The 11,575-nt window shown below is 39.8% G+C and overlaps 1 protein-coding gene across 2 annotated transcripts in view; it reads right to left on the reverse strand.

The window, feature by feature from the left end:
- The window catches only part of FRRS1 (ferric chelate reductase 1), a 63,568-nt gene extending 62,591 nt beyond the window's left edge, over positions 1 to 977 (reverse strand). For both annotated transcript variants that reach the window (XR_001892101.2, XM_017945064.3), the window contains exon 1: positions 909 to 977. The gene's annotated coding sequence lies outside the window, so the exon portion shown is untranslated. The remainder of the gene's footprint in view (positions 1 to 908) is intronic.
- Positions 978 to 11,575: the final 10,598 nt, after the last annotated feature.

The raw sequence follows: 11,575 nt of genomic DNA on the forward strand, positions 1-11,575 counted from the left end.
TATCAGGAGATTGAGACCATCCTGGCTAACACAGTGAAGCCCCGTCTCTACTAAAAATACAAAAAATTAGCCGGGCGTGGTGGTGGGCGCCTGTAATCCCAGCTACTCGGGAAACTGAGGCAGAAGAATGGCGTGAACCCGGGAGGCGGAGCTTGCAGTGAGCCGAGATCGCGCCACTGCACTCCAGCCTGGGCGACAGAGCGAGACTCCGTCTCAAAAATAAACAAATAAATAAATAAATAAATAAAATTAAAATGCAGAAGCAAATGAAAATATCTGAACTGAAAAGTTTAGCTATATTAAGAAATATTCCTAATAACACATTTACAATTTGAAAAATCCCCTTTCCCCTTTAGGGCAGCAAGACAAGCACACACAAATGTAAGTGCAGCCATAACTCCTTGCCACCCTGGAGTCTTTCTGAAATTTTAACGACGCTCCAGGGTTAGGGAGTTGGGGGGTAAGGGGACTAAAAGTTCTAGATTAAAAGACACTTTAAAAACCAAATAAGGCTCTAAGTAACCCTGATATAGGTAACCATGCCATTAGCTTTAAATATGAAACAGAGTTCCCATAGTTTTAAATTTAAAATTAAAAACAAAAAACTCCTACAAGAATAAAGTTGATGATTTTCAGGATCCCAAACACTTCTCTACTTATAACCACCCATTTCTTGGAATTAAAGCTTGTTAGTCAAAGTCACGGGACATAATAACCTAACTCCTTAGTGAACACTCATTAGCTCAATTCAAGTTCCAGACCATAGTTTGGGAATAGAGCACCCGTTCTGTCTGGCCGACTGCCCTGGTCAGCACAGGCGCTGGCTCTCCAGTCTGTAGCTAAGCTGGATTTGATTTTTAACGCTTTGCAAAGAGCTCTGAATTTAAGGAAAAAGACGTGACACTCACCTTGAGAAGCGAAGGCAGCCTAACCAACTTCCGGTTTTGTTACAACTTGTATCACATTTCAGCAGCTGGGTGGAGCCAGTTAAGCCGTAAGCCAAAAGGGAACCTTTCACAAACTAAGCTACAGAACTTGATTTGCAAGACCAGTGCTAGTTTTAGGGCTCCATTTCTGAGAATTTAGAATACTGTTTTACACAAAGGGACACTATTTGCCAACCAGTACTTATTTAGGCACAAAATATAATTTTTGTCTTTCATTGCAAAACTATACCTGTCCTATAATAGTGCTAAGCAAAAGCGAATTAACTTTTAAAAAGTGGGGAAAGATCAGATTGCATAGAACTGAAACCTTTCTGAAGTGTGAATGATATAATGCAAAAGAAATCTTTTATTTTGCAAACCCTGAAATTTAGGAGTTCTGTTTTGTTTCTTTTTAAGCCTTTAATCTGTTTCACAAGACTCTTGCAAAAAAAAATTTTAGGGCTAGGAAAAGACAATGGAATTGAATTTTTTTAAATCTTTTTTTTTTATTTTGTTTTTTGTTTTTCTGTTTTTTACTTTGTTTCTTCTCTTTAATGTAATTGAAAATATTAAACATTCTATTTTAGACCTTGAGTGACACTGTAATTGCCCAGTGGGTTCACTTTGCCCGCTGTCTAGACAGAGTTGATTTATCAAGATAGGGGAATTGTAATGGAGAAAGAGTAATTCACGCGGAGCTGGCTGTGCAGGAGACCGGAATCTTTTGTTTTGTTTGTTTGTTTGTCTTGTTTGAGATGGAGTCTCCGTCTGTCGCCCAGGCTGGAGTGCGGTGGCCTGATCTCAGTTCACTGCAGCCTCCCCCTCCCGGGTTCAAACGATTCCCCTACCTCAGCCTCCCGAGTAGCTGGAACTACAGTCACCCGTCACCACGCCCAGCTAATTTTTGTATTTCAGCAGAGACGGGGTTTCGCCATGTTGACCAGGCTAGTTTTGAACTCCTGACCTTAAGTGATCCGCCTGCCTCAGCCTCCCAAAGTGCTGAGATTACAGACATGAGTCATGGCACCCAGCCTGGAGTTTTATTATTACTCAACATAGTCTCCTCAGGATTGGGAGATCAGAATTTTTAAAGATAATTTAGCGGGTAGGGGCTTGGGAAGTGGGAGTGCTGATTGGTCAGGTCGGAGATGGAATCACTGGGGGTCGAAGTGAGGTTTTCTTGCTGTCTTCTGTTCCTGGGTGGGATGGCAGAACTGGGTGAGCCCGATTACCGGTCTGGGTGGTATCAGCTGATACACCGAGTCCAGGGTCTGCAAAATATCTCAAGCACTGATAGGTTTTCCAAAAGTGATATTATCCCCAGGAGCAATTAGGGGAGGTTTAGACTCTTGGAGCTAGAGGCTGCATGACCCCTAAACCATAATTTCTAATGTTGTAGCTAATTTGTTGGTCCTGCAAAAGCAGACTGGTCCCCAGGCAAGAAGGGGGTCTATTCAGGAAAGGGCTATTACCAATTTTGTTTCAGAGTCAAAACATGAACTGGATTCCATCCCAAAATTAGTTTGGCCTATGCCCAGAAATGAACAAGGACAGCTTAAAGATTAGAAGCAAGATGGAGTCAGTTAGGTCTGATCTCATTTATTGTCATAATTTCCTCAGTTATAAACTTTTTGCAAAGGCACTTTCAACATATGCAGACTGGAAAATAGATTATGACCCATGCCTTGACCTGTGAATGCTGGTTATCAATCAACACCAGTAAATTCTTGAAACCATTTTTAAAGAGAGAACACAGAAAGCAACACCATCACATTACTCTTTCTCTTCACAATTAACAAAAGCCCCTCTCTACAGGATTTTAAAGAGAGGCTTTAAATAAAGATGACCCAGAGTTGGTTTGCTATCCTAAAGGTGCTGGGAACATGAATAGTTTTAAACTAAGTCAGCTGATCTTCAGTTCTTCAAAGCCTTAAGTGGTGAAATAGCCTTCTGCAGATAACAGACCCTCTCCAGGAACTGTCCCCATTGCATGCCAAAAGTATGATATGTCTATAAAACAAGAACTCTTCGACTATACTGTCAGAATCCTACATCCTAAAGCACTCTTGTGGTACGACATAGTGGGAAGAACTGAATGGAGAGAGAGGCTACCTCTGTCTAAAACAACCCTTTCACCAAGTTCAGTGGCTCACACCTGTAATCCCAACACTTTGGGAGGCCGAGTGGGGTGGATCACAAGACTAGGAGTTCAAGACCAGCCTGGCCAAGATGATGAAAACCTGTCTGTACTAAAAATACAAAAATTCGCTGGATGTGGTGGCACATACCTGTAATCCCAGCTACTCAGGAGGCTGAGGCAGGAGAATTGCTTGAACCCAGGTGGCAGAGGCTGCAGTGAGCAGAGATCACACCACTGCACTCCAGCCTGGCCAATAGAGCAAGACTCCATCTCAATCAATCAATAGATAAATAAATAAAACACCACCCTTTGTAAGCCTATCATTTCTCTCCATGTCCCCAGCTATAATTCCACCTTATCATTCCCTTCCAGATCACCTCTACCAGACTCTTCATCAACTCGTCAGTTGTCACAAAGGAGACCAATTTTATTAAAATCAGTTTAGTGGAGCTTAGATCCTAGGAAGTTAAAGCTACCCTACTGGTTACCACTCTCACGCCTCTATATCAGCAGTTCTCAAACTTTTCTTATTTCAGGGTTCCTTCACAACTTTCAAAGATTATTATGTACATCAGAGATGTTTCTTTGTGTGGGTGATATCTATGAATATTTTTTGTATTAAAAATTAACAGAAAAAGTTAAATATTCATAAATTTGTTTTTAAGTGACAATAATAGTTACATGTTAACACAGTATCTTTTCTGTTGCCTATATGATTGTTTTTCAACAATAAAAAATTTAATGAAAATGTATAGCACTTGACTAGTCTAAAAAAAGAAAAGAAAAAGTATCATTGTTTAAACTGTTACAAATCTCTTTAATGTGTGGCTTAATAGAAGACAGTAGGATTCTCATATCTGCTTCTGCATTCAATCTTTTGTGACATAATGTAACACCTCAGGTAGCCACTGGAAAACTCCACTGTATATTCATGAGAAAATGAGAACGAAGAAGGCAAATAAAGTATAGCAAGAACAATAATTATCATTTATTGAACACCCATTTTAACCAAAGCACATATAGTATCCTATCTATTATGAACATCCTACAGCTGAGAATGTTAAGGACCTGCGTGGCTAAGTAAATTGCTGAAAATTAGACAGAGAAGTGGTAGACAGGATCCTAAGTCAGAACCACTGTCTCCACTGAGCGCCACTGCCAAGTCTGAATGAGGTCTGATGGACTAAACTTAGGAACTTCCCTTCCCTATTATACTCAGCATTTCAAACAAGTTTACATTCAAAGAGAACATCTCCAGTTGATTAGACACAGCCTCAACTCAATACATCCAAAACCCACCATCTAAAATAAAATCATTCTCACTTGGCCTTTAATTATGTTCATCTCACCCAAACAGCCAAATTCACCCCCCTCTTCTCCATCTCCACTGCCACTATTCTGTTTTCTGTCCTGGACTGTAGTCGCAACTGAACTACAGTCATTATCTACTAAGTGCTTCCAGTTTCTCATAAACCTAATTAGCTATCCCACATAATATGGGATAGCTAATCTTTCTTTTTTTTTTTTTTTTTTTTTTTTTTGAGACAGAGTCTCACCCTGTCACCCAGGCTAGAGTGCAATGGCACAATCTCAGCTCACTGCAACCTCCACTTCCTTGGCTCAAGCAATTCTCCTGCCTCAGCCTCCTGAGTAGCTGGGATTACAGGTGCGCACCACCACATCCAATAATTTTTGTATTTTTAGTACAGACTGGGTTTCACTGTGTTGGCCAGGCTGGTCTCAAACTCCTGACATCAGGTGATCTGCCCACATCAGCCTCCCAAAGTGCTGGGATTACAGGCATGAACCACTGTGGCCTGCCTGGGAGAGCTAATCTTTCTCAAGTATAACTCACATCTTGTAATTCCTATGCTCAAAAAAATCTTTATTTACCTACTTATTACTTATTACTGCATAAATGAATGTCCAGATTCCACAGACAGACACTGTGCCAAACCTCTATCGATTCCAGTGGGGATGGCAGCAGGTTCAAGAGGGTGACAAAGAGACCCAGAGCCAGAAAATGAGATATGGGGTTTTACTGGGGGCTTACACACAGGGGAGAATTCAGTGGCAGTAGGCTGGAAAGGATAACTCCATGGACCAGTGGCAGCAGGATGGACAGGACAGCGGCTACAGGCTGGACAGAAGAACCTCAACCAATTGCAAAAAGCATGCAGTTTATATGGCATTTTCACTTAGCACCTTCCCCTAACAACTTCCACCTGCCAATCTTCATTCAGCCCAAAACTTGGGGCCTCAATCCCCTGGACGGCCTGTGTTCCACAGGATGGACATGGGGCACAGATGTTCCTCATAGACAGGGAACAAATCTGCAGGTTTGCCACTCTCAGATTCCCTAGCTCGGAACTCTGAATGCACATTCAGGTGAGTCTGCGATACGGGGTCATTCTCAGGGTACGCTTAAGTTACTGCTATCAGGTTGCATTTACCAAATAACAGAGGGCCAAATGAAATAATTTCTGTAAAGCACAGTGCTTGGCACAAAAATAACTATTTGATAAATAGAAGTCAATAGCAAAAAAGTTTTCATGGTGGCTTTTTAAATGAAATGTCCCTTCTTTGCAGTGCTATAAATAATACATTGTTCCAAAATTATTCATGGACTTCTGACCAAACTCTGGTCAGTAAATCCATGTTTTACTTTCTGACAACATAAAGCCATTCTCAACATTCAATTAGTGGTAGTAACATTCATCTTCATATTTTTCTTACCCACCAGTTCAAGGTCACCTTACATTATGCTTCTCTAAACACTACCCAATCCTTACTCAAAGTAATGTGACCTCCCTATAATAACAGATCCTGAAGAATATCCACCCCTTCATCCTCACCCCTAGCTACAGCTGTCTGTGTCTTCCAGAAAGAGCTAACCTTATTACTGAAACCCAGTTTTGAATAATCTAGATAGAATTAAACTCTTCAAAATATTTTGTCCACCTAAAAAAAAAAAAGACACTAGAGAAAATTGTCTCTAACTGTGTTGGGTTTACTCAAAAACAGAAATAAGGATTATATTCTGGAATGTATGAAATGGCAAGCCATCAGTGCCTTTGGCTTGGGAAGGGTAAGGGAAGCTATTATTAGCAAAAACGATTTACATAAACTGCTTAGAAACAGTTCATTGTTTCCAGAGGCAGAGTTATTGTCATTTCTTTGGTAGAGATGACATTACTGGGCAAGTGTTCTTCCAAGATCATCTTATCTGAATTCCTGCAGGCCTAAAGAATGCCTAACGATAAACTATCAAAGCAGGCGATGTATGAAGGACAGAAAGTGTTTTTAGAAAGTTCTTGGAAACAGTTCTTATCTCAGACATGTAAGCATGAACCTCCTTTTTGGGGGGCAGGCTTTCTGGTCCTATTTTGTCTAAGTATGACAAAAGTGATTTCACCCTGGTATCTGCAACTTTCACAATTTTCACCATTTTTAAAAAAATTATAAAGTCGGCTGGGCGCGGTGGCTCAAGCCTGTAATCCCAGCACTTTGGGAGGCCAAGACGGGCGGATCACAAGGTCAGGAGATCGAGACCATCCTGGCTAACATGGTGAAACCCTGTCTCTACTAAAAATACAAAAAACTAGCCGGGTGAGGTGGCGGGCGCCTGTAGTCCCAGCTACTCGGGAGGCTGAGGCAGGAGAATGGCGTAAACCCGGGAGGCAAAGCTTGCAGTGAGTTGAGATCCGGCCAGTGCACTCCAGCCTGGGCGACAGAGCGAGACTCCGTCTCAAAAAAAAAAAAAAAAAAAAAAAATTATAAAGTCAGTTGGAAATTATCTGAAGTCATAAAAGTCTACTCCAATGCAAATACATAGAAGATAGCTCTTTGGTGGGATAGGATGTGGCCTTCCATTTATTATTTTCAAGTGAGATATTTCTGGCCAGGTATGGTGGTTCATGCCTGTAATCCCAGCACTTTGGGAGGCGGAGGCAAGCAGGTCACTTGAGGTCAAGAGTTCAAGACAAGCCTGGCCAACGTGGTGAAATCCCGTCTCTACTAAAAATACAAAAATTAGCTGGGCATGGTGGGGGTTGCCTGTAATCCCAGCTAATTAGAAGGCTGAGGCAGGAGAATTGCTTGAACCCAGGAGGTGGAGGTTGCAGTGAGCAGAGATTGAGCCACGCACTCCAGCCTGGGCGACAGAGGGAGACTTTAACTCAAAAAGAGAGAGAGAGAGAAAGAGAGAGAGAGAGAGAGAGAGATGTCTTTGTTCTAAGAGACTGTCCTTTGCATTACTGTCCTTTGCATTACAGAATATATAAGCATCCCTAATCCTAGCTATGAAATCCCAAAAGCCCTCTTCTTCCCCATAGTGATAATAAAAAAATAAAAGGGCAACAACACATTTCCAAAGTTGTGACCAGAAGCAAGAATAATGCCTCATTCCACTCTGTAAGGCTTTGATTAGATAGATGACTCTGGGTCCTAATGGAACAAAGCATTTTGCTTTCGAAGAAAATAAATGCCAAGATAGAAAATAACTAGAACACTATCTCTTCCTAGTGAAGAATAGTGCAGCTTCTTCAAGTTGACACAAAAATTCAAAAGAAGCTTGACTTAAAATAAGTCTAAAAAGGCAGAGGTATGTAGTGAAAAGAGCATTAGATCATTCTGGAGAACTCACTTATCGTCTCTATTTTTGTTACCAGAACAGTAAAGATGAGGAGTTACAACCAGAACTGTGTATTCTAAGTTCCCATCCAAATTCTGAATGCAGGTTTCCCATGGACAAGAAGAGACAGAAAATAAGTCAGACTTTCTGGGCGGGTGTGGTGACCCGTACCTGTAGTCCCAGCTGTTCCAAGGGGCTGAGGCGGAGGAATCACTTGAGCCCAGGAGATTGCACCACTGCACTCCAACCTGGGTGACACAGCAAGATTCTGTCTTAAAAAGAAAAAAAAAAAAAAAGATTGAGAAAGATTGAGAGGCACTACATTCAATATATATTTTGTCAAGCACCTACTATATGGCAGATCCTGTGCTAGGCCCTACTTGTATAAAGTGGTTCCACATCTACACTAATATAGTGTGATTTCCTAGGTGGGTAATATATGAATAGATGATTGAGAGACTGATAATTACCTAATAGATAAATAACCTGATAAATACACAGTTCTCTTTGCTTCCCAGATATCTGACCTGAGCATACTCTTTGTCCAATATCCAAGAGTGTATGTTTTATGAAGGTGAGTTCATTTTGTACTTGCATAAGCACACATACTCTCACAGCTTCAACTATCATGTTGATATTAATAAACACCCAATATATAATTACAACACTTACCTTTTATATATTAGTAAATGCAAGTACTGTTTTCCTAATGGCTTTCAAGGCAGTTGAACATCTCTCCATTCAAAAACTGAATTCACTATATTTTCTCTTCTCTCAACATGTGCGGTAGATTGAATGATGGCCCCCAGAAAGATATCCACATCTAAATCTCTGGAACCTATGAATGTTACCTAATAGCAAAAAAGGACTTTGCAGATATTCTTAAATTAGGACCTTGAGATTAAAAAATTATTCTGGATTATCCAGGTGGGCCCTAAATGCAATCACAAGTGCCCTTAAGAAAGAAAGGCAGAGGGAGATTACACATGGTTGCAGTTTATGATAATCATCATTAAGAATAGGCGGCCAGGTGCGGTGCCTCATGCCTGTAATCCCAGCACTTTGGGAGGCCCAGGAGGGTGGATCACCTTAGGTTGGGAGTTTGAGACCAACCTGACCAACATGGAAAAACCCTACCTCTACTAAAAATACAAAATTAGCCTGGTCTGGTGGTGGGTGCCTGTAATCCCAGCTACTCCGGAGGCTGAGGCAGGAGAATCACTTGAAGCCTGGAGGCGGAGGTTGCAGTGAGCCTAGATCGCGCCATTGCACTCCAGCCTGGATAACAAGAGCAAGATTCTGTCTCAAAAAAAAAAAAAAAAAAAACTGGAAGAGGCAAGAAAAAATTCTGAAAATTCTGCCCTAGAGTCTCTGGAGGAGTATGTTTTCACTGACACGTTAACTGTGGCCCAGTGATACTGTCTGTGAACTTCTGGCCTCCAGAAGTGTGAGAATTTAGTTTCTGTTGTATTAGCCACCAAGTTTATACCAATTTGTTACAGCAGCCTCAGGAAACTAGTAACTTCTCTTTCTAATTTCTCCTTGTTTATCAATCAGTGGTACCCATTCTTTTCAACACTCAAACTAAAACTAGAAATAATTTTCCATTTTTTATCCTTTTCATAGCTTATAGCTCTTGAGTTTTTCAGCCAGGAGCCACAGCCCATTTATCAGTGGATTGTAAAATCTTTAATGAGTATACCCAAAAGAATTGAAAGCACAGTCTCAAAGAAAGATTTGTACACCCATGTTCATAGCAGCATTATTCACAATAGCTAAAACATGAAGGCAACCCAAGCGTCTAATAGAAAAATAAGTAAAATATAGTAAATATATACAATGAAACATTAGCCTTAAAAAAGAAATTCTGACATATGCTACATGAATGAGCCTTAAAGATAGTCACAGAAAGACAAATACTGTATGACTCCACTTACATAATGTTGTTAGAGGAGTCGAAATCATAAAGTAGAACAGTGGTTTCCTGAGGCTGGGGGGACAGAGAAATAGGGAATTGTTGTTTAACAGATAGTTTCAGTTTTACAAGATGAAAAGTGTTCTGGAAATGGATGGTGGTGATGATTACACAATATCATGAATGTGCTGAATATCACTGAATTATACACTTAAAAAATGGTTAGGATGGTAAATGTTATGTTACGTGGATTTTACCACAATTTTAAAAAGTCTTTAGTGAATCACCACCAAAAACATTTTAGTAAAATAGAAAAGAAAATGTCAGAGTGTGTTATATATGATAAGGGTAAATAAACTTTTTCTAATTGTATCTGTGAGTAGATATGTCCTGATTTATGAAATAAACTGGGTGACAGCCCAAAATCTTGAAACAAACTGCTTTTAATATCTCATCAAGTCAATTATCAATCCATTTCTTCTTTCTCAATACTCACACGCAAGTGTTTTCCCCACTTATTGATTTTAAGCAGGGCGATGTGGTGCTATGGAATCAGATGACCCAGGATTTGAAGATAAACTCCATCCCTAACTTTGTGACCTGGGGGTCTCTGAATCTGTTTCGTCAGAGTAAAATGAATATCATGTTACTCTCCTCATAATGCTGCTGTGAGGATTAATTGAGATAATAAATGTAAAGTGCTTAGTTCAATGCCTGCAGATAAAAATTGAGAAAAGATATGCACTATAATTATCTATGCTCTAAATCTTTAGACTATAGCGGTAACTTTCTAACTAATCTAACTTCATCTCTCATCACTCCCATCAATCGTGTCCACAATGGCCCAACCTCAGTTTAACCTTCCTAAAAGATTGCTTTTATCAATAATGTACTGTGATTTATCACGGTTTGTACAGTGATATCTGTACTCTGTCTGGCATTCAAAGCACTCCACAGTCACACTTTGAGCATTCTTACTGCATTTCCAGCTGGTACAGCTAACTCAGTCTATTAAACACTCATTCTCATCTTTTCCCCTTTGCTCATGCTGTTCCCTTATCTCCTTTCTTTTCTTTTTTTCAACTATCCAGACATTGTTGAGAATCTCCTTTCTTTCCACCTATTTAATACCAAACATTCTTCAAGGTTTAGCAAAAAGTCACAATTTATCTATGGAATTTTCTGGCAATTTAAACTAATATTAGTTCTGCCATCTAAAAAATGACTTCATGCTTTCTGAAATCAAATTAACTCAGGCTGAAATCCCAGCTCTGCTGAATAATAGCTGGTTGACTTCAGGCAAGTTTCTTAACCCCCTAATTTTACTTTATTCACTTGTATAAAAAAGACGATACATAAGTGGGGTTGTTGTGATTATCTCATGACAGAATATTTCATCACACTAGCACTGGAGTGACCTCAAAGACTTGCTCATAACACAATCTTTAATGTCTTAAACACAATCTTTAATGTCTTATATCAAAGTGAGAAAATACACATTACATGAGTTGCCATTCCCACACTCGAGCAGCCATCATTGATTACTTGCAATACTCTTTACTACTGACCCTAGACATGGTGTCAGAACTCTTCTCAATCCATTATACCAAACAGTCAATAACAATGGATGAAAATTCAGCCACTCTAAGCAATCACTGGGGCAGCCATGCTGTCATTACTTTCAACTTCCCTTTTTAGAAACTGGAAAAATAGATGCTAAATAGAAGGCCTTACCTTAATTTAAGTGGCAGAAACATAGAAAGTTCCTTCTTTTGTTTTTTACCTCTCTTCAAATTCTATTTGAATGTCAGTTCATTTTAAAGCCAGATTTATTGACTATAATGAAAGGATGGCAGACATGTTTTATCCTCTTTAATTATCTAATTTTCTTTTGTGGCATTTTAATTAAGTACAAGACAATATTAATGCTTTGTGATTATGTGCCACAGAGATGGTAACAC

The sequence above is a fragment of the Papio anubis genome, chromosome 1 (genome assembly GCF_008728515.1).
Source record: "Papio anubis isolate 15944 chromosome 1, Panubis1.0, whole genome shotgun sequence".
NCBI classification, from domain to species: domain Eukaryota; kingdom Metazoa; phylum Chordata; class Mammalia; order Primates; family Cercopithecidae; genus Papio; species Papio anubis.